Below are 25,529 nucleotides of genomic sequence, written 5' to 3' on the forward strand. Positions count from 1 at the left end.
GGAACAAAGTTCAGTACATTGTATAAGGCTGCAGTCCCCAAAATTGTGGCACCAGGACCAGTTTCATGGAAGACAATTTATTTTCCACCAGGATCCTGGGTAGGGAGGGTGGATGGTTTTGAGATGAAACTGTTCTAGCTCAGATCATCAGGCATTAGTTAGTTTCTCATAATGAGCAGTAAATCACCTAGGTCCCTTGCATGCACAGTTCACAATAGGCAACTCACTTCTGTGAGATTCAGATGCCACCGCTAATCTGACAGGAGGTGGGGCCCAGGCAGCAATGCTGTCTCATGGACAGTTCACCTCCTGCTGTGCGGCCTAGCTCCTAACAGGCCATGCACAGGTATAAGTCCATGGCCTTGGGGATGGGGATATCTGGTATAAGACCTATTTACATATAATGTTTTAGTAAATAATCCAACATTATAACCACTATCACTATCAGGATACAGGACAAATCCACTATGCTAAAAAGGTTTCTTATGTCCTACTGCAGTTGATCTCCTCTCCTACTTTTGGTCCCATAGAACCACCCCTCTGCTTTTTGTCTTTATAGTTGTATTTTCTTACGTTTTATATAAATGAGTTCACATAGTAGTCTCTTGTGTTTTACTTTTTCCATTTAGCATAATGTTTGGGGGTATAACTACGTTCATTTATATTGCTGAGTCTTAACTATTTCATAAGTTCAGAGATAGTATTTCTATTAGTCCATTCTCTCACTGTCATAAAGAAATACCGGAGACTGGAGAATTTATAAAGCAAAGAGTTTTAATTAGTTCACAGTTCTGCAGGCTGTATAAGAAGCATTGCTGGGGAGGCCACAGGGAGCTTTTACTTACGGCAGAAGGCAAAGCCAAAGCGGACATCTTCACGTGCCTAGAGCAGGAGAAAGAGCGAGAGCAGGGAGGTACCACATACACACACAGCCAAATTAGTGAGAACTCTATCATGAGAACAGCACCAAACTGGGGAAATCTGCCGCCATGATCTAATTACCTCCCACCACACTCCACATCCAACATTAGGATTCACAATTCAACATGAGATTTAAGCAGGGACTTAGATCAAAATTATATCACTATTATTGTTTATCACCAATTGACAGCCATGTGTACCACTCTGAGGTTTGGATTATTATGAAGAATGCTGCTATGAACATTCACATACCTATTCTTTTGTGAATATATATACTTTCGTTTCTTTTTGAGGAAATACCTAGAAGAAGAATTCCTGGTTCCTATGTAAGTGTATATTAAACTTTATAAAATACTGATATGTCATTTTCCAAAGTGGCAGCTTAACTTTGCATTTTCAACTAACACATGAGATTTCTGTTGCTCCACATCTTCAGAAACACTTGGCATGATTAGTCTTTTTAAATTTAGCTATTCTCATGAGCACGCTAAGGTATCTTGACATTTTTATTTGCATTTCTCTGATAAACACTGATCTTCAGCATCTATTCATGTGCTTATTGGACATTTTTTTTTTTACTAAATTCCTGTTTAAACATTTCACTCATTGTTATTTTTATTTGTCTTAATATGTGTTGTGAATTTTTTTTAGCTTTTCCAAGATATGTATAGCTATTCCCCAATCTGTGGCTTTTTCCTTTTGAAGAGTGAATATTTTTAATGATTATAAAGTCCTTTTAAAATTTTTTAATTAAAATGTTAATAAAATTTTTATTTTTATGTTAATGAGTAATTTCTGTCTAACCCATAATTACAAATATTTTATTCTATTTTCTCCTAAAAGTTTAATAATTTTCACTTCTTATATTTAGGTATGTACTCTATTTTGAGTCAATGTATGTATATACTTTGAAATAAGGGTCAAGGTTTTTTTTTCCTTATATTGTGTTTTATAGTTAATTTCTTAACTAAGGTGTCAAATGGCAAAGTCATCATAACCTACTTCATTTTAGTTCCTCGAACACATTACACTATTGACTTAATTCCAAGTGACAACAGTTAATTCAATTAACTGCTTCAACAAAGTAAGCTATAGGCTAACAGATGTCTATCTTTGAATAGTTATAGTTGTTGTTTTAGATTTTTATTTTGTTCTAAGTAAGCCAGGTGACTAACATTAGAACCCTTTTATTTCTCTGAAGGTCATTCGCCAGGGTCTTTTCTGCTGTGAATTATGTTACACAAAGTGTTCTTGGTTGCAAGCAATAGACACTCTGATTAGAATATGGGGAAAGGGACAGATGGGCAGGATATGTAGTAAGCTTGCATTAAGTGATGTCAATCACCTAGGCCTAAGTCTAACTGAAGTGATAGAATTCCTCACATATTTTAGACCAGCTCAGTAAATGACCTGAATATGCCTAGCTTCAAGACCCTCCAGAACAATCCTGGCAGTTGGAGAGTTGGGGGTGGCACGTGACAGGTGGGTTGTGACAGGAGTATTCAGGATCAGGCCAAATGCAATTATTTCATCTTCCTTAACAAAATTAGGTTTTATGGGAAGCACCTTTGTGAGTGCAAGGCTAGTTAAAGCCTAGCCTAGCTCAAGTCAAGAAAAGGAGCTCTACCCTTGAAAGCATAACCTGAGAATAATAAAGAGAAGAACCAAGAATAAAGAGAAGAAATTAATTCATATCCACTCTCTACTAGGTATCATGTATGTGCTTAGTAACCTTAGCTGTTATTGTATAATAATCATCTTGGTAAGTAAAATCATCCTCATTTTATTAATAAGAAAACTGAAACTCTGTGAGTTTCAATAAATTTTCCAGTCACCCAGGCAGTAAGTGGCAGGGCCAATTGGAACTCAGACCAACAGGATGCCTATGTGTGTGCCTTGAGATGTGGAAAATGGGAAGAGGTGTTCTATTAACTGAAAGGGGGATAGGACACTTACAGAAGGAAAACTAATATCAGCGTCCCTGTTCATAGTACTGAGAATGCAGGTTTTACATTTCTTTTTTTTTTTTTTTTTTTTTTTTGAGACGGAGTCTCAATCTGTCACCCAGGCTGGAGTGCAATGGCGCCATCTCAGCTCACTGCAACCTCTGCCTCCCAGGTTCAAAAGATTCTCCTGCCTCAGCCTCCTGAGTAGCTGGGATTACAGGCACATGCCACTGTGCCCAGCTAATTTTTGTATTTTCAGTAGAGACGGGGTTTCAACATTTTGGCCAGGCTGGTCTTGAACTTCTGACCTTGTGATCCACCCGCTTGGCCTCCCAAAGTGCTGGGATTACAGGCATGAACCACCGAGCCTGGCCGGTTTTACTATTTTAAACCAAATACCTTGGCAACACTTTCCTACAATTCCAAATTAGGTATTGTTATAGTCATTAAATTGTATTTGCCTTTAGACAAAGAGATGCTGAAGGCAGAGAGGAGCAGACTGTGCACTTCAGCTTCCAGGTGGACAATAACCAACACCTCATTTGAGTGTTTACTCCAGGCTTTCACAATTTACCACAAGAGGAGGAAAAGGAGGATAATCTCTTCAAAAACACATGACAGTGCTGTACTCAGGCAGTCTCCCTTCCTGCCTAGTGATTGAGACAAGCATCCCAGAACATCCTGTCTGTCTCCACTCTCTCAAAGAACTCCTGGATATCCACTACAGCTTAATACAATGTTTATCTTCCTTTGAATAATGTGGCTGTGGTTTTGTTACAGTCACAAGGCCAGGAGGCAGTCCCAGCAATGCCTGCCTAACTTCGCAGGTCCTCACGCGGCATGCCAGGGTGGATTGCCATCTCAGCTTGTCCGGATGACATGCTAGAATACAGAGTCCGTGGTCTTTAAGTTAAATGATGCTTAAAGGGAGAGAGGAAGGGAATGGGAAGGGAAAGAAGGGACGGGCAAGTGGAGATGCAAGTGATCAGCCACTGTCAGAAAATGCTGGCAATCTCTAGAAGCCGGAAAAATCAAGAGTTTCTCGCCTAGAGCCTCCAGGAGGGACAAGCCCTGCCATCAATATCCCTTTAACCAGTCAGACTTACTTTGGATATCTGCCCACCAGAGCTATAAGATAATAGAATTGTGTTGTTTTAAGACACTAGGCTACTGGTAATTTGTTACAGCAGTCATGAGAAACTAATACAACTCATAAGGATATGCAGGTGTAAGAGCTAAAAAAAGTAAAATTTAAAAAAAGAGAGCTGCTAAGGGAAACAGATATCAACTTGAATACTATAATGTAGATAACAATAAAGTAATACAATGAAGACTAAACTCCGATTTTTTTTGTTATCTTGCCCAAATTCCTATATAAGGGGATTGGGGAGTCATGTCCTACAAACCATAAATTCTCACCAGATGGGTTTTATTTAACAGTATATATTGGGACTTACTTTCCAATCTGAGTCTGGCATAACATTATGTAACAAAGAAGAAAATCAAAATATTTTAGCCCAAAGCATTTTTCTTTGCCATATTTTGAAATGACCCTGCAAAGCCATCCTCCGTGGGTGAAAATTTGCATCTGTAAATAATTTCTATTAACATAGCTAGATATTTTTCTTTCAGGCCCTCCCAATCCTGTGGAGATTAACCAAGAGTCTGGAGCCACCCTTTTAAAGGTCTGAATAATACACATTTGTCATCCATTGTCTCTAAGGGCAGCCACTACTGGACTTCAAAAGAACCTTGGTCTCCACAATCTTTTATCTTAACCTGAACGTTTCCTTTCTATGGACCCCAGGTCTTTAGACAAACTCCACCGATTGTCAACCAGAAAATATTTAAATTTACCTGTAGCCTGGAAGTGCCCCCTGGCCCCACTTCAAATTGTCCCGCCTTTCTGGAGCAAACCAATGTCTTTCTCAAATGTATTTGATTGATGTCTTGTGCCTCCCTAAAATTTATAAAACCAACCTGCACCCTGACCCACTTTGGGCACATGTTCTCGGGGCCTCCTGAGGGCTGTGTCATGAGCCACTGTCACTCATATTTGGCTATGAATAAACCTCTTCAAATATTTTACAGTGTTTGACTCTTTTCATAAACAAAGATAAAGAAAGAAAGGGCTGTTCAAATACATCACAAAGACTGACATTTAAAAGGTATACTTTTAAAAGTTAAACTAACTTTAGAGGAAGTGAAAAGAGAATAGTTTCTGCTGAGAGTTGAATTAGAGTTCAGTATCTTTCACCAATATTTTTCACATTTTGTGTTTGTGGGTGTGTGTGTGTAAAATGAAATAAAGTGGCAATAATTTCCCTAAACTTCAAAGAGATCCGGGCTGTGATTATAAGAATAATACTGAGTTCATGATAGGGTTGATGAGAAAAGCCTTAGAAACAAGACATACACTTAGACATTCTCACATAATAATTCTGAACTCTAAGAAGAAGAGAAAATTTTATGATTTTTCCAGAGGGAAAGGACTAATTCTTTATAAATAACATGAAATTGAACTCACATGAAAATTCCAACATGAAGTTGTTGGAATAATTTGTGTGGATCACAAAGAGAATCAGGTAATAACACTATAATCCTCCAATATATTTTTGTCAAGATAAAAAAAAATATTTGCAGTTGACAATAGGCATCTCATAGAATAGAACACCAAAGTAACTCCAGTGAGGGAATAATTCCAGAAAGAACTCACACAAAATCATTATATGATTCAGAGGGGAATGCAGCAACTATATTTGGAGATCAAAGAGCAAAGCAAAACCTTTAACTGATTTCATGTCATGCAGGTATGGGAGAAATGGGGAGGTTAAAACCCTCTAAAGGTCTCCTCAGCTTGATCTATTGATTTCATACAATTATTCAGATATATATTTGATAGATGCATAAATTAGGTACTGTCCTTCAAGAAAACATAGCCAAATTCCCAAGTTAACAAGAAAAAAGATGGGAATACATGTGTAGTTACAGAATCAACCCAGTGACAACAAATATAGTTGTAAAGAAAATACAATAAAATAAATAGAATGGTAAAGATAAAATGAAGCACTAAATATGAATAGAATTTATTTTCCAGTTAAAACACAACATCGTCAAACTGAGTTAATGAGCAAAATTAATTGAGATGCTGCTTATAAGAAACAAATATAAGGAAAAAAAATTTTAAAGGCTAAACATAAAAGGTTAGTCAAAGATATACCAGACAGATAGATGCATATCAAACAAAAGCAAAACGACAAAATTAACATCAGACAAAATGAAATTTATTAGAAACACTGAGCAAGAAAGAGATATAATGCACTGTGACATTAACAGTGGGGTAGTCAGAAAAGTTTATATCTCAAACAACAAAGCACCCAAATTTATTTTGTCAGGGTTCTTAGATACAAAGAGAATCCACTTAAGATAGCATCAGCAAATAGGAGTTTATTAAAGGTTATGTGGTCATTTTCACAATCTCTGAGAAGGCCAGCAATAAGATTAGAGGCTGCAGAGGAACGATGCAACCAAGAGCACCACCCAACCACAAGACCAGACTTCGTTAGCAGAAACTTACCTGTTGTCTCTTCAATCATTTTATCTCTGATAGTAAAAGCTGGACTCTAGAAGCTTCACAGTTAATGTAGAAAAAAATCAATGCATTTGGTATTGTTGCACCTGAAGATCCAAATGTGCAAAGTGTGGTTACCACTTTATATTTTTTGATATACATTGAAAATGTTGTATAGGGGTTAACTTCTAAATTGGCAGGAAATAGAAAGTAGTAAAAAAAAAGGTGTATTCAAAGGGGCAAGAGAAAAAGAAATTGAACAGGTCTGATAAATAGAAAGCATGCAAGCACACAATGAACACGGAAAAAGTCTAAATAGACCAGTAATTACAATAAATATGTAACTTAAATGTGCCAGCTAGAGGATAAATCTCTAAGACATGATATAGAATCAACCTATACACAGTTTAAAAGGGAGAGTTCTAAATTCTAATGATACATAATGGATGAAAGCAGAACATAGAAGGCTGTGTGTCAAAAGTTGTAGCCTAAGGAAAGGTTGGCCACCTCGATCACCCCTTCGGCACCACACTGAAACACCTCAGTCTCACTTTGCTAAGAGCCATGGCCATACGTTATTCTGTAGCTACTGTGGATGATGACCTTCTTTAACCAACCGCATGAAGGCAGAAATGATGCCTCCTCACTTCACATGTGTGCCACAAATCTTAATTTTTTCCCACAGAGTGTCCCTGTCAAAGTGTGAGACATTTGATCAGTAAAGGTCTAAATGTGAAAAAAAAAACCTCATAACACTTGTCTAATAATCAGAAAAACATCAGACTTATCAGACAAATTGCAATCGAAGAGCATCTTATAACACACCTGAAAATGCATTTTTCACAAATGTCAAGGTCATCAAAAACGAGTAAAGTCTGAAAAATGGCATATCCAAGAGAAACCTAAGGAGACGTAACAACTAAGTGTAAAGTGATATCTTGAATGGGATCCTGGAACAGAAAGAGGCATTAAGTAAAACTAGGAGATCTGCATATAATAAACTTTAGTTAATAACATATTAATATTGGTTTATTAATTGTAAGAAATATACCATACTAATGTAAGGCATTAGTACTAGCAGAAACTATGTACATGGTGAGGGGATAGATGAGAACTATCTGGTTAATTGCTCTGCACACATAAAACTGTTCTAAAAGTAAAGTACATATATTTGTAAAGAAATTAACATCAATATCTTCAAATTTTGGCACTATTTACTAGAAAAAGTGTTTAGAAAATGTGATAAAAATATGACATTTACATTAGTTTGTAATGCATAAAGCATCTACCAATAAATCTATCAAAAGCTATATAATTCTTTTATATGGATAATTGAGATTATTTATAAGAAAACATTTATAAGGTACCATATACATGAATTAGATGACTTAATATAAGAGAAATGTTGAATTTTTTCAAATTGATTTATCAATTTATTGAAATCCTAGTAAAGCTAAAAGTCAACCGGGGTGTGGTATTTGTGTGTACCTGCATGTGAGTGTGCACATGCTTGTGTGCATGAGACTATGGTTATAATCTCTTCAGATATTTCTCTACTAACTTGGAAGTTGAAAGCCCAAGAGTGAAGAATACAAACTGTGAAGACATCCCTTAGAAGATACGACATACAATTATGAAACTACAGTACTTAAGAGTGAGATACTGACACAAGAATAGACACGTAAGACCTATGGAAACATAAGAAGGAGTCCAAAAATACAGTCCAGAATTCTGACATTGTAGATTATAGGAAAAAGTTGGATGCTTCAGTGAGTCATGCTGGAAAGGCTAGTATCGATATTTATAAATAAAATGAAATTCAACAGTCCAGCTGGATTATAGATATTCATAATTAAGGTCAAACAACTATAGAAGAAATAAAGAAAGCTAAAGATAAGATGTCACATTTTATAGTATAATTTGTTAGCCAACATACACAATGTAAACTGTAAAGGAAAAGACTAATAAATAAATGTCTTTCAAAATTAACAATGTCTGTTAACCAAATGGTCACGGACAGATCCCCAAAACAAGCAGCACAAGGATGGGAAATATGTGCAAGATGGAGGAATGATATACAGCAATGGAGGAATGATATGCAAGATAGACAGAAGAATCCATATGAAATGTTCAGAATTACTAAAGACAACCTAGTAGAAAAGTAAGTGCACAAAGCAGAACAGAAAGTAGGAAACATCAAAAGGCCAGAAACATAAGGAACAATGTTTAAATTTAGTAATATGAATAGATCCCCAGAGTCACCATGCTGAGCAAAAGATTTAAGTTATATAAGCATTCATAAAATAAATAGTTTATATGAAACAGGAATACATTAATATATATGTATTCTCTATATATCCATATATATATATATATATATATATATCCATTATATATACACATACATATATTTATATTTATAATGTTTTTTCTCTTTTTAAAAAAGGAAAGGAAATGAATGGAACTAAAAATGAAATTATATTATTTTATGGGTGTAATGGGGAGTTGGGTGAAGAAGAAGAAACAAAACTGGATAGTTCATTTTATTGGTCAGACTTTGTAATTAATTATTGTTCTCACATATATCATCTATTAAAGAAATATAGTAAAAAATATTCTAGTTTATGCATTCCAAATAATCTACTAAGATCATGAGTAAAATGATGGTTTAACATCAGCAAATATACACATAGAGAAAAAATATGCTCATGGTAATGCTTGCTGAGAAGGTAAAACCTGAAGTCCAGTAGATACTAAGAAACACTTAAAATAAAAATATTTTTATAATTAACAAAGGTGATGAGACTAGTTTCTGAAACTCAACACTAATGATTTTGCTATATGTTAAAACATTAAATCTATTTTAATAAAATTAAAAATAAGAATATATGACAATGAATTTCAAATAAATTAGACAATAAATGTAAAAGAAAGTTAAAGTAGATGTAAGAGAAGAATATTTTCATTAAATTAATAGGCTGAGAAATAAATGGCATGTCAATTTTTATGAAAATAAAACTTTCTTTAGAAAACTTTTAGAATTGTTTCTAGAAAAATGTAAATAATATTTTGATAATATATATATTTCCAATACTTGTAAAGATTCACAAATTGTTTTAGATAATTCAACTACAAAGAGTATTTTAAAATGAACAAAATATTTACATAAAATAATTCAAATGGCAAAAACATATGAAAATAAGTTAACACTCACTAATGAAGTAATTGTTTGTATTAGTTCCCACAATGTCTCATCCCTAATATTAATTCTGTGATTTTATCTTTTTTTTCATATTTAAATTTTTAGCAATTTCAATAAAATCTTAAGAGTTTATATTAGTTATCACAAAGTAGAAAGACAGGCAAAATTTGATTTGGTATAATTTAAACTACCTGACCTGTTAACCTTATAATACACTTTTAAAATAACCAAACTTGATCAAGTTTTGAGATGATTCAGCACTACTCTAACCCTCCCATCACTTATGTCTTGAAAGTGCCACTAGAAGTAAATTTGTTTGTGACAACAGTATTGTAAGAGCTTAGAAGATCGTTTTGGATAAAGTGAGGTTGCACAAAAAATAATTTTAGCTTTTTGGGGTGTATGTGTGTGTGATTACACTGGTTGTGGTATATAGTCTAGGCTTTGTATTTTTGGTTCGTCATAGTTTTTAAGTAAAAATGGAAAGTGGCACCCTGAAAGAGCACAAAATTTAAGGGGCGATAAGTGCTGAAAGCTCTATTGCCAAACTACAGACAATGAGGAAAAGAAAATAAAACACTTAAGTTTAGGCAAGTACGTAATCTAATAGAATGATAAATGTCCAGCTAGCTGAAGACACTACACAGTAATGCAGAGCTGGGAATCGGAGTGGCACATCTCTAAGTTAGTCATAGGAACCCAGTTGAGATCAGTGGGAGGAGGGGCCCACTGGGAAGAAGAAGATATATGAGCAATAAAATGCAATAAAGGTGAAATTTAGCTCTCCTGGTGTCTTCATATAATTAATACCTTTTTTTATTCTCAGTGAAACAATGATGTCTTTTAAAATGTATTTTTAAAAGACATCATGGTTTCACTCAACCTATTAATAGCTACGAGTACAAGTAAGAAAGCCAAACATACAAATCAGATGAACAAAAATATGAAGCAGTACTTTAGTACTTAATACAGTAACTAAAAGACAGGGAATGAAAATGCAAGATAAGTATCTTAACAAGAATAAAAATGGCAGCTGGAAGGGCAGGGCTTCAGAGATAGAAACAAATAGAATTTGCATAGGTATTAAAGTATTATTGTCAGGAATGAGATGGAGAACGATGTCGACTTTTTTTTTCAGTTCAAAGTATAACAAATACAAATGTTAGGTAGTTCTTTCTGGTAACCCTAAAGTTATATTGAATTGCATTATGATATTTCCATCTACATTGCTATCAAGCCCCTGAAGAAGACAATGTCTAATGAACAGGAGCTGGAAACCAAACATCTCCCTCAGTAACCTGAGGGAAGGAGCAGCGAGACCCAGAAGAGGCTCTGAGCATATCTAAAGAATGCTATATCGATATTTTATATTAAGGCTTATTATGACATAATTTACATACAGAAAATTCACCACTTTTAGTTGGATAGTTCTGGGAGTTTTAACAAATGTCGATATAGTACATGTAAACACCATTTCCATTCCCGCTGACCTAACAAACTCCTATTTACTTTTTTGGAGTCAAATGATCTCCCAAAACACTACACTCTCTCAACCACAGAATATTCTAGCCCTATGATTTTGGCTTTTAAGGAAAGTCACATAAATCGATTCATGCATTTTGTATCATTTGCATATGGCTTCTTTTACTTTGCACAGTTTTTTTAGCTTCATTCCTGTTTTTGCATGTATTTTTTCCTTTTTTAAAAAATTGCTGAGTAAAATTCCATTGTACACATGTACAACACCTTGTCTATTTACCAGATGACGAACAATTGGACGATTTCCACTTTGGGACTCCTAAAATAAAGGTGCTATAATTATTTGTATATTTGTTATTTCATGGCATCTGTTGCATTTGTTTTTGGTAAAAAACTAAACTTGGTATTGGTGAGTCCATAGGTAAGCAAATGCTATCTTCTAGAGAGACATCTACATTGTTTTCCAAAGTAGCTGAACAATGTGTTTCATTATCACCAGTAATGTAGAGTTCTAGCTTCCCCAGAACTTCTCCAGCCATTTTTCTTGAATTTTAAAATGTTATAGTACTTACATTGTAAGATTTTATGCTGATTTTAGTTGTATTTTCCTTATAATAAATAATGAGTATCTTCACATGTATGTATTTGCATTTTTACATCTTATGTGGTAAACTGTAACAATCTGCCCATTTTTTCGTTTTGAGTTAAGAAGGTATGTTTATTGAAGTATATTAGTTCTTTATCCAATATGTGTTTTTGCAAATGATTTTCCCATTCTATGGCTAGCCTTTTTATTTTCTTCATAATACCTTTCAAAGAGCAGATTTTTGTAACTTGGCTGACATTTAATTTATCAATATTTCTTTTATGATTTGAGGCTCTTACATCTAGTAACTCTTTGTCTCAACAAATATTATGCAACATTTCTTCTATATTTTATTTTTGACTTCCTATAATTTTAATTTGTTCTATATTTCTATCTTGGATTTATTTTGAATTGAATGTTGTCTACAGTGTGAAGACATTAGACACTTCCTTCCCTTCCTTCCCTTCCTTCCCTTCCTTCCTCTCCTCTCCTCTCCTCTCCCCTCCCATTCCCTCCCCTTTCCTCTCTTTCTTTTCTATTTTTTCTTTCTTTCTGCCTGTCTGTCATTGAGTATGAATGAAGTGCAGCGGTGTGATTCTAGCTCACTGTAGCCTTGAACTTCTGGGCTCATGTGATCCTCCTGCCTCAGCCTCTCAAGTAGCTGGGACTACAGGCATCCACCACCATACCTTGCTTAAAATATTTTAATATGGTTATGCAACTAATTCAGTACAATCATTGGAAAAGACTACTGTTCTCTATTGAATCTGCTTAGCACTTCCATTAAAAATCAGCTGATCATATATGTGTGAGTTTCTTTTCTAAACTTTCTAGTTGATTTTATTACTATGTCTACCTTAGGACAATACCACAATGTCTTAAATAGTGTATTTTTGTGTTGTGTGGATATATTTGATCCCTTATTTTTTTAAGACATTTGTCCTCCAACTAAGTTTATTTTTAAACCTTTTGTCTATTCTAGACCCTTTACTTCTCCTTATGCATATTAGAATTCGTTTGTCAATTTCTATAAAAATACCTGGTTAGATTTTGGTTGGCATTGTGTTGAATCTTTCAAGCTGTGGATATAGTAAATTTCCCCAATAATATCAGTATTCCATTATTTTCTTAATCAATAATTTATAAATTTTAGCATAAATATCCATAACATTTTGTTAGTTTATCTAAAAAATTTTCATTCTTTGATAATATTATAATTAATATTTTTTAAAATTTCAGCTTCAAGTTGTTCATTTGTAGACTATAAAAGCACAGTTCATTTTTTTATTGACCTTGGATTTTGCAACATTAATACACTTATTTATTGCTTTTAATAGCTTTTTTGAAAATACCTTGTTACTTTTCTATGTTAACAATCATGATAGTAGCAAATAAAACCATTGATGCTCTTCCCTTCTGATTTTTCTGCCCTTTACATCTTTTTCCTTCTCTACTGCAGTGTCCATATCTTATCTCAAACATAATATTAAATATAACTGGTAAAAGTAGACACCCTGGCTTTGTCTTGTCCCCAATATCAGGAAGAAGTCACTTAGTCCATTAACTTTACTAGGCATAATGCTAGTTGCAGCTTTTTAGAAGATTCCCTTTACCAGGCTAAGGAATTTCAGTTATGTTCTTGTTTGCTGAGCATTTGTAGGTTATTGGTTATATTTTGTTTTTATTCATATATAATTATTCTTTCATTAAATTTAAAAAATTCCTAGCTATTTCCCCCACAAATCTTTTTTTCCCTAGATTTTTCTCTCTCCTTCTTCAGAGAATTCAGTGAAAAGTATAATATTCCACTTATATAATCTCACAGGACTTTATTTTTTCACTTTTTTTTTAATTCTTCAAGTTAAATAACAAGCCTAACCTGCCTTCATGTTCATTATTCAGTCTGTTCTCTAACAAAATTCCCCTTCTTCATGCATTTTTCTATCTTTTTTATTTAGATCCTTTGACAAACATACCATAGTTATTTTAATGTTCCAAAATAGGGAGAATCTCTGGGTATGGTTTTATTCTTGTCATTTTTATTAGATTTTGGACATTATGTTTAGAATAGTAAAGATTGAGATAAGTAGTATTTATACCTGGAAACAGGCATCACTCTCATTCTCTGTGTGGAAAATGAGGTCCCTCTAGTCAGCATTGCAGGTGATTTTTGGAATTGTTATGGTTACCTTCAGGACACCTAAGTCTTTACATTTCTGCATGGGTGGAAGACTGTATAATGCTTAGGGTGAGGCCTGGATTCCACAATATTTTCTTGAGAGTTCCAGTACTATCCTCAGCTTCCAGCTGCCCCTGCCCAGCACTAGCTTGCATTTGCTACTACTTTGTGCCAGGTATATAGAGGAAGTGTTCTTTCTGGATTCTACAGGCCCAGTCTCAATCTTAAAAAGGTGCCGTGTGCCTGAGCCTCAGCAATGAAAATTATAAATACAGAGAAATTTATTTTCCTCCCCTTTATTTCAAACAAAGTCTGAGTTGTGACAGGAAAAGAAATGGCTTAAAAAGGGAAGGCCTTTCTGCCTCTCACACAGCAGTATTTGAGGTTTTCTTTCTTCTTCTTTTTTTTTTTTTTTTTTTTTATTCAGAGTCTTACTCTATCTCCCAGGCTGGAGTTCAGTGGTGCGATCTCGGCTCACTGCAACCCCAGCCTCCTGGATTCCAATGATGCTCCTACCTCACACTCCCAATAGCTGGGACTACAGGTGCCCACCACCATGCCCGGCTAATTTCTGCATTTTTAGTAGAGACGGGGTTTCACTATGTTGGCCAGGCTGGTCTTGAACTCTTGACTTCATGTGATGCACCCACCTCAGCCTCCCAAAGTTCTGGGATTACAGGAATGAGCCACCACGCTCGACAGTAGTAGACGTTTTTTGTGTGTCATGAAGAATCCTGTGCTCATGGTTTGTCCTCAGTGACAGGCACCATTATCTCCTCTTCGCCACCTCAAAAAGCCTGGGCCTTGGGAGTTGGACGGTTTTCTGTCCCTTCCCCACTGGTTTAAAATTCCTGCTAAGCATAAAAGGAGGATGAAAGGAACAGGAGGGATTACGGTTCTGTGTGTCACTAAAGGGAACTTTCTCTAGACTTCTCTCTGTCCCAAACTTCCTCTTGAATACTTGGTAGAAAAATAGTTCATGATCGAATACAGATACCTCTTGGATTTGGGACTCACAGTTATTCAAAACTGTCTTATTAGCCCATATTTACTCATTTTCAAAAACTAACTAAAATTGTGGCTGTTTGCTTCTTACTTACTTTGATAGTGGCCAACTCTCTTGTGCTCCCCCACCAAGGAGAGCTCTCTCCTCAGAGACATTCACCGCTCTTTATGATTCGGTTCAATTGACTGCCTTGTGAACCCAACTATCAAATGAACTTAGCTTTGGAGGGCTGGCCAGAAGTATTGCTTTAGGGTAAATAACAAAGAGATATGAAAGTCAGAGCCTCCATGTAAATTTTTATCATTAAAATTCCACTGTTTTTTGTCTATGTTATGCTTTCTTCATTAGATTCATTATCAAGTATTTATGTTGTTTGATGTTATTTTCACTTATGTATAATATATATGTATATGATATTTACATGTTGTTTATATATAGCATATTTTTGCTGTAATAACATTAGAAATTCATTTATATGATATTTACATATTATTTATATATAGCATACTTTTGCTATAATAATATTAAAAATTCATTTAATTTTGCAGATTATCATTGCTATATCAACATTGTTAAACTTAGTGATACAATTAAAATTGTCTATAGAATATGTTGGATGTTTTTATGTATACTTGGTAGATTTTTAAATGATTATTCACGGCCCCTCTATTTAAGAGGAATGCATTTCTTGACTTGTAGGCTTCCTTTAAAGTAAAACTATAGCAGCAACAGCCTAGGTTATGCCGCAGTAGTGAAAATTTTGGTAAAGTTGTTGCCTGAGATAATCTGAAAGGTAGAAAATACACCAAAAATGTCTGTGGCTTTATGAATGGGAATTTGTAATTAGCCTGTTTGCCATGACCTATAATAAAGAGACCGATTTTAAAAAAAAAGAGAGAAAGAAAGAAAATCATGAATTTTCTCATGGATAGAGTAAGAGCAAGATTCTTGTGGTTTTCTACATTTCAGGCAAAATGAGACTCTAAATATTGAAGCATTTTAATGTAAATTTCAGATAATAGAACAGGAAAAATTTTGAGTTCTAAAATCCCTATGCTGTCCTGGTGTAGTGGCTCATGCCTGTAATCCCAATATTTTGCCAGGCCAAGCAGGAGGATTGCTTGAGCCTAGGAGTTTGAGACCAGCCTGGCAAATATTGTTAGACCCTATGGGTGCTTAAAATTAAAAAAAAAAAAAAAAATAGCCAGGCATGGTGGTGCATGCCCTGTAATCTCAACTATTTGAGAGGCTGAGGCGGGAGGATCACTTGAGCCTGTGAGGTTGAGGTTGCAGTGAGCTGTTATTGTACCATTCCACTCCAGCCTGTCTCAAATAATAAAATAAAATAAAAATAAAATCCCTATGCTATATATTTATTTATTGACTTCTCTTTCAAGTCAGTGACTGTCTTTTATAGCGATGTTAGAGGTGACGCATGCCCGGAATGTTTTCTAAGTTAAAAGGGTTGAGCAGCTTGAATCCTGCACACCTAGAAATGACTTGCAAATACTCATTAGGTCTATAACTTCCAAAGATAATAAGGAATGTTTTCAACATACCTCTTACTATCCTGACTGTCACATAAGATCTTGAGTTTTTGGCTCTGAATTTCCCTCTTTAACTTTTTATTGTGATAAAAAACACATATAATGAGATCTACTTGCCTAACAAAGTTTAAATGCAGAGTACAATAGGATTAATTCTAAGCACGATATTGTAAGGCAGATCTTAGGGCTTTTGCATCTTGCAGGAATGAAACTCTATACTCTCTGAACACAACTGCCCACTCCCTCATTCCACTCCCCTGCCAGTCCCTGGCAGCCACCATTCTACTTTCGCATTTTTGTGATGTTGACAACTTCAGATACTTCACATAGTGTAGCAATGCAATATCTGTCCTTCTATGACTTGTTCACTTTACAAAATGCCTTCAACATTAATAAACCTTGAGGTTATTATTTTTAACTTTTGCTCCCAATCTCTTATTCTAGCATTACCAAAGTACTCATTGTAATAGGTCATTCTTGCATTATGAAAAAGAAATACCTAAGGCTGAGTGATTTATAAAGAAAAGAGGTTTAATTTGTTCACAGTAATGCAGGGTGTACAGGAAGCTTGCTGCCAGCATCTGCTTAGCTTCTGATTAGGCTTCAGGGTGCTTTACTCATGGCAGAAGGGGAAGTGGGAGCAGGCACATCGCATGGCTCAACCAGGAGCAAGAGAGAGGCAGCAAGCACACTTTTAAACAACCAGACCTGCTGAGAACTAACTCCCTTGCTATTCTGAGGTCGTACCCAGCCATAAGGGATCCACCCCCATGACCCAAACACCTCCCACCAGGCTCCACTTCCCATACTGGGGATCACATTTCAATTCAGATTTTGGCAGGGACAAATATGCAAACTATATCACCTATCTATCCTGCATTAGGGAAATTTGATATATTAAGGCTAAATATCGTTTGCAGCATTAGAAGTTAAATAAAACCTCAAAGACAAATCCATTCTTGTCTCTGATCACGTTACATCTTTTTAAAAGTAAATCTTTGTATTGTATCTTATATCAAATAGTCTTAAAGTGAGCAATGCCACAATAAGAAAATGACAAAACTGAAAATAGTTATTAAGTATCTCTGCAAGTTTAAATCCCAGAGCAAAAGTTGCAGGAAATTGCAACAGCAGTTACATTGGTGACCAAAACCAAAATGAAGTCAGTGAGTTGGGGACAGAACATGGAAAGAGAAAAATCTAAACTTCTAAATAATTGACATTTATAGCATCAAAATGCATCACATGTGGAAATAATTATGGCTAAAATTCATTGATCTGACATTATCATCTGTTTCACATTACTGATTCTTCCAAATAAACAAGTGTACCTGATGTTCGTGTGATATGATAGAAAAGGAACAAGATTCAGAGTCATTGCCATAATTTATATTCCATATTCAACTGTCAAATGACTTTAGATCAACTATTGAATCCCCAAATCCTGGCTATTCATCCCTAAAATCAGCAATAACATCTAGCTTCTAGAGTTCTGAAATTTAAAGAAATTAATGCATATAGAACACCTAGTCCAGTTCCAATCACATAGAAAGTATCAACTTTCACTCCTTTAGACTTAACAAAGTTTTCAAAAGTGCTTTGTAGTGTTTTATTCTTCCACCTGCTTTTTCAGTGGAGAGGCACCTAGCACAGATTCTCCTCTGAGTAGCTCTGGGTCATCATATACACCCTTCTTTCTTTGAAGTCCTCTATCAATTACTGTCAATGTAATTCAAGTAGCAATTAATCACTGCCTACCTTGTGACATCTCTTCTCTTGCGGTCTTGCATGGCTAATCAACAGCTTGAGTTTTAAATGAACCCTTGATGACTTTCTCTATTAGTTTGTAAGCACCTTAAAAGCTGAGGTTTTCTTTAAGGTTTTTTCTTTCAACAATGTTTTAGGGAACACAGTGAAAGGAAAAGTTGCTGCTGCTACTTTTTTAAAAAATAAAGCTTGCTTATGTAAATACGTTTTAAATAAGATACTTAGGGGCTCCAAATTCATACGGGATGGATTGTCCCTGCACCAAATGGTCCTATCAAACCATTTTTTTTTTTTGAAATAATGTTTTGCTCTTTTTGCCTAGGCTGGAATGAAATGGTGCAATGTGGGTTCACTGCAAGACCTCTGCCTCCCAAGTCTAAGAGATTTTCCTGTCTCAGCCTACAGTGTAGCTGGGATTACAAATGTTCACTACCACTCCTGGCTAATTTTTTGAATTTTTTTAGTAAAGATGGGGTTTTACCATGCTGGTCAAGCTGCTCTCCAATTCCTGACCTCAAGTGATCCACGCGCCTTGGCCACCCAAAGTGCTGGGTTTACAGGTGTGAGCCACTGTGCCTGGCCTAAACTATTATTTTTGATAGCTATTTTTAAAATTTAATAATTTTGTTCTCTTTAATGTGTCTTCCTCAAGTAGTCCATCTCACCCAGCTTCAGGGTTTCTAAAATGTGTTTTATTACCACAAATCAGCTCTTATATCAGTGCATTTCCTTTATTTTATCTTGAAGCTAATCAATTCTGATGACCTGAAGAGTCCACCAATCAAACAAGTGGATATGCTTTGTAAAAATAATTTTGCTTGGCTGAAAGCAGTGGCTCACACATATAATCCCAGCACTTTGGGAGTCCATGGCGCACAGATTATGAGGTAAGGAGATCAAGACTGTCCTGGCTAACAGGATGAAACCCCGTCTCTACTAAAAAGAAAAAAAAAGAAAAAAATTAGCTAGGCATGCCTATAGTTCCAGCTACTTGGGAGACTGAGGCAGGAGAGTTGCTTGAACCTGGGAGGTGGAGGTTGCAGTGAGCTGAGATCATGCCACTGCACTCCAGCCTGGGCAACAGAGCAAGACTCTCTTTCCATATATATATTTTTTTGCTCAATAGCACATGGGGCCATATGCTGTAGCTCTTTGTTCTAAGTGAGATTTACCTCGTTTTTCAAAATGTAGTGCTTTGGTAGTTGTACTGAAACATTGGAGAGAATTGTTAAAAATATAGATTTTCGCCATAAATAAATATTCTGATTAAGGAAATAATATAATTGTGATTGCCAACTAAGAAATCACAGATGATCTAAAGTTCAAAAAAAATTATGAACTTAGCAATTTATTGTGCCAAACAACCTTTCCCTCTTTACCTTCCTAGATCATATGCTATTTCTTGACTGCATTTTTTCTTTTTTCTTTTTTTTTTTTTTTTTGAGAAGAAGCCTCACTCTGTCGCCCAGGCTGGAGTGCAGTGGCGAGATCTCAGCTCACCACCATGTCCGCCTCCTGGGTCCAAGCGATTCTCCTGTCTCAGCCTCCAGAGTAGCTGGGACCACAGGCGTGTGTCACCATGCTCGGCTAATTTTTTTGTATTTTTAGTGTGGGGGGGCGGGTTCACAGTGTTAGCCAGGATGGCCTGGATCTCCTGAGCTCGCTATCCGCCCGCCTCTGCCTCCTAAAGTGCTGGGATTACAGGCATGAGCCACCGCACCTGGCAACGAATCTTTAATTTCTTTATAGTTTTTATTTTTGTTCATTTTTAAATTTTTGTTTTATACTACATATATTTATTGATTTATATTTCTGGCCCTGGATAATGATCTTTTCCATAGTTCGTACTCACTCTTTCTGCCATAAATATGTTACAGGTAAGCATGTGCGCACACACACACACACACGCACAGCTTTTAAAAATCTTAACTATATACAGGTTTTAAAGCAAGGGCTTCATACTTCTCCATAATTCTATTCAAGTCTCACAAATATCCTATTTCTGAGAGGAATTCAGAAAATATGGAAACAGAGATCGGTAAAATAAAGTAAGTTATACAAAGTTATATAGCTGGAATTTATCAGAAAATATTTTTAACTCAAGAGCTTCTATGTCCGGAGACATGCTACTGTTAACCTCCCCAGAGAGAGATTAAGGACTTCCAGAATTTCTTCTTTAGATATTATGAGCAATGCCTAAATAATCATTTATGTTTATGGCATCATTTACCAAAGAGTAAATTGATGTGTATTGGCAAAGAACTATAATGTTATCTGCTTTCTAACAGCTTCATTTCTATAAAGTTGATATGAATAGCAACAAAAATTCTCTGAAAAAGCTAACTCAGTTGCTAAAAAATTTCTACATACAAAAATGAAGCAGATATTTAGATTTAATATGTGCTTGTTATTGATATTGTATTTTCCTGTCACTTTTTACTAAAATACTGTATGTTTATTAACGTGATGATGATAATGTTGCAAATCCACCGTGATGAGTAGATATAGGTCTTGTGCATTTCACTCATCTTTCTCTCAAGAGAAACAACTCACTTTAAAGTTGATGTATAGGCAAAAACAGGTTAAGGAGATGAGACATGAAGGAAATTTAGGGGAATTCTGGGAGTCATTTGCTTTGACAGCCAAATCGAATACTGGACATTAATATAAATTGTGTTCTAACATGACTGAACAATGACAGATTTATACACATACACAAAGATGGAGAGAGAGAGAGGATATATGTATTTGCACCCTTCATGCCTAACTGTTAAAAGAAAACTCAGATGACCATAACATTACTATGTTATATATATGCTAATGTCTTTACTCTCCCAAATCTGTTTCTTTTGCTTTTGCATCAAATAACCCTCTTCTCATATTTTTGCCTAACCAGCTTTTTCCCATCCCTCAAAAACGTCTCCACAGTTAAATGTCCACCATTTTTTAGTGGATTTTCAAAATTCCCAAGTTTTTTTTCCCCCATGAGTCTGATACATTTATTTGCAGATATATTTGCAGCCATCATTTAACTATCATTTAAGACAATGGCTGATATAAGCCTTCTCAGCATCAGTTATTGTCAATTATACTTGACCAGCATTAGATTGAATGGAATAGTCACTGTGATTTTCATCTGCTTGAGTGTAAACTCCCAGAGGATGGGGACTTTCTGATTTCACTAAAAATAATGTACATAATGGACATTGCTAACTATTTGTTGAAAATGTACTAATAAAAGATGACAACAATAAACACTTGGGACCACTAGAAAGGGGAAGTCAGGAGGAAAGTAACAGTATAAAACTATTTTATTTTTATATAGTTGCTACAACTTGAGTGACGAGATTATTTATATTCCAATCTCAGCATCACACAATCTACCGTGTAACGTATCTGCACAGGTACCACCAAATCTAAAATAAAAGTTGAATTTTTTAAATGAGAAATAGGAAAATATCATACAAAATAAATTTTAAAGAATTGGGAATAATGTCTGTCACTTACACTATTATGATGTTATGCACACACACATATATGTTTGTTCAATAAATAAACTATGTATAAGGTAAATAAATTATTAGCAATTATATAAAGTTCAAAGTAATAAAATAATTATTTTCTTAATGCAAATAAGAAATACATGTCTTCCCTTATGTAAAATGTGACACATGGTGTTTAATCATGAGTACTACTTAATTATTTTTCTATGAGCATGCACTAAGAAAACATAAATTTAAGATAAAATACTATTTTGCTTGGCAAAGTCAAACTCATGTTAAAACATAGATAGAACCTTAATTTGACAGGCAAAAACTGCTTTCATGCTTTGAGTTCTTTAACTTTTTAAAATAAATCATAAACATATATTTTCTGATTGATGTTTGTAGTACTTACTTAGAAATAACATAATGAGTGTGGATAACTGTTTTCCCACTAAGAAGATAGATGTAATTACTTCTATATGTCCTTTTTTAAAACACAGTTTTCTGTAGTACTAGGGTCATCCTGAAGCAGCAAACAAACCTGATCAAATAAATGTGTCTATTGTATTCATAGATCGTCTTGAGGCACATTAACATAATTATTACCAACTTTATGCTCATCATTGATTTCTTACATTTAATATTATGAATGCTTCCCATCTTTAACCACTGAACTCTAGTGGATCTTAAAATATAAAACTGAGGATAAAAACAATGTAAACCTATAGATTAATCAAAATAACTTTGAGTGACAAGCTATTATGAGCCATATGTGACATTAAATAGATGTATTTAATAGATGGAATAAGAAGTTCCAGGATCTTGAACAAAAATAAATGAATGGTTGATGAGTCCCAGTTTAACTGCTCCAATCCATACGTAGCTTGTCCTTTGTGGATATATTAATGTCAGGCTCCATTATCATCAATAGTTTTCTATTGATGATAGGTAACTTAACATTGTGCCTGTTAGTGATCCCTGAATAAGGCTTCTAAGCAAACAGTATTTTGGAGCTACAGTATTCCTTTGGTCACCAGACCATTCCTTAATGCTGTTGAACCTTGGGGGTCCTATATGTAATGGTAACTGACAAAATGTGTTTGTAACACAATTTGAAATTTTGGCATGCAGTGACTTAAAATGCAACTGTTGGATTGAGTTTAGCTACAGGTTTTAAACAGATTGATGTATTGTTTTTGATTAGAGAATGTCCCCTTCGCCTACTTTCTCCTTCGCCTACTCAATGCTGGCAATATGAGTCAGATAAAGGTTGGGGAAGAGGGAATTAAGGCCAACTTGAGAGACATTTAATTATTTGATTAAACAGAGGAAATTGATTCTTAAGGATTTAAAAGATTTTCTACCTTACTAGATACTAAAGAAGTGAATCATCCTCCATGTGTAGCCAGGGACCTCAAGAAGAGAGGTTAAAAGTGATTTTGGGCAGAACTTCTTAGAATGGCAGAATTAAAGCCCTGGTAGAGACTAAATATGAAACTTGTCTCTCCTGGCAAGTGTTGGGGGGTAAATTATCTTCCATATCATGTGAATGGTTGCAGCAGGAGATTGGAAAGCCTCTCCAGGATATTAACAAACAAATTTGCTGGGGTACAATTGCTCACCTCTGTCTTCTCAGAACTTTGAAAGAGATCTGAGGAAGGAGGATTGCTTGAGCTCACGAATTCCAGAATAGCCTGGGCAACACAGCAAGGTCTACTAAAAATAATAAAACTTAGCCAGGGGTGGTGATGTGTGCCTGTAGTCACAGCCACCTGAGAAGCTGAATTGGTTGAGCTGGAGGATTGCTTGAGCCCAGAAAGTAGAAACTGCAGTAAGCTGTGATTGTACCACTGTACTCCAGCGGGGGCAACAGAGCTAGACCCTGTCACATGCACAGGATGGATTTCCTACTTTGCTAATCCCCTGAGCTCAGTTACAGGATAAACTAGTAGCTTGTTTGCTGGCAAAGCCTCCTTGATGCTTTACCAAGATTAGGGTTAGGATTTGGAAGTCAGCTTCTTCCAAGGGCAATTAACAGATTTATATGCTTTTTATTTATTTATTTGTGTTCCATGCAACTATTTCTGTAAGTGAAAAAAAATGCTTGTTGGTAAAAATAAAATTACTTGGTCACGTCCAGTGTTCACACCATCTTTATGTTTTGGAAGCCTCTGGAGTGCTGGGAACTGAATTTTAAACTGAATCTGACAAAGGATCAAGAATCAAGGCCTTCAGCAGAAAATACAGATAATATAAAATTAGAGAGTTTGGACCAAGGTTTTTCCAGGAAACCTTCAAGCAGAACAGCTATATTGTATTCTAGCATGAAGAAAGCATGGTCCCATGTGGAAATCCAGACAAATAAAAAGATCAGAAGTAATTTGAAAGAAGATTGTTTATATGGTAATTATTGGAGAAAGTTGTATATAAGGTGGAACTTAGAGTAATACAGTTAATGTAACAAAGATAATCAAATGTGACTTGCCTCACTGTCTGAGACACAACAAAAATTTTCCCAGAAGCAAAAATGAATGTCAATATCGCTTATTAACATGTGTACCTCAGAACCATTTAGTCTTAAAGCTTTATTACTGATCACTTAGGGACTTATGGACACCTAAAGTCCTATCTCTCCCCAGCATCTTAAAGAGTCGAAAGAAATATTATCTCCAATTGTCATCAATCTACAGAGAATTGTTCTTTGGGAAGTTATTTCAGCCCAATCCCCATCTAACATTTTAATAACGTCAGACAAGCTATGGCTGGAACATGATAGAAATTCTATTGAAAGCAGGCAAAAGAACTACAAAAAGAATAGATTTATTTATCCAATGTTCAGTATGTTCAAAAATGAGTACAAAAAGCAAGATTATTGTTGTTGCTAGGGTAGTGACAAGGAAAAGCCATAAAATCGTCAAGAGGAGTTAGAGAAGAGAGAGAGCTTGTGATAAATAATCAGTATTGATTTTAATCCATAAAAGTAATTATTTTGGAATCAATAACTGGACTGCAAGAGAGAGCAGGACTGTTAAAGTCCAATTGTGACTCTGAAAACTTCAGGTTAGTCACAAGTAATTCAAACCCAATTAACTGCATAGTCGTCACATTGGAGATTTTCCAGTTCTAATGGTCACAAAGATATCATTGTAGGCTGGGCAATGAGAAAAATGGAGAAGGGACAGTGGCAATGAGGAAAATCAGCTTTCATGTGTTAAATCCGTGGTAATAATTAAAGAAGAAAAATCTTTCAAAGACACTCTATCAAACTGTATAGAAACAGGATGTGCCAGACTGAAATACAACAAACTCAAACTACTAAACTACAGTGAACTGGCTTGGGTGTCTGAAACAATAGTGATTGTGCTTTAAAAATAGCAATTAAAACGGCAGAAAATATTGTGAGTTCCTTTTTAATTTTTTTTTTCCTTTTTTCTTTCTTTTGTTTTTTTTAAAGGGAGACAGGGTCTCGCTTTGTTGCCCAGGCTGGAGTGCAGTTGCTATTCACAGGCGTGATCCCACTACTTACCAGCACCGGAGTTTTGACCTGCTTCGTTTCCGACCTGGGCAGGTTCACCCCTCCTTAGTCAACCTGGTGGTCCCCGCTCCCAGGAGGTCACCATATCGATGCTGAACTTAGTGTGGACACCCAATCGGCATAGCGCACTGCAGCCCAGAACTCCTGGGCTCGAGCGATCTCCCACCTCAGCCTCCCGGGTAGCTGGGACTATACAGGCGCGCACCACTGCGCCCGGCGCCTTTTACGCTTTTTATCACAAAGTGTTAACGGATACATCTGCATTCGTTTCTATCCAAGGAACTCACTGTCTTTTGTGTCCTCTG

Source organism: Cebus imitator, unplaced genomic scaffold, assembly GCF_001604975.1.
Source record: "Cebus imitator isolate Cc_AM_T3 unplaced genomic scaffold, Cebus_imitator-1.0 Scaffold167, whole genome shotgun sequence".
NCBI classification, from domain to species: domain Eukaryota; kingdom Metazoa; phylum Chordata; class Mammalia; order Primates; family Cebidae; genus Cebus; species Cebus imitator.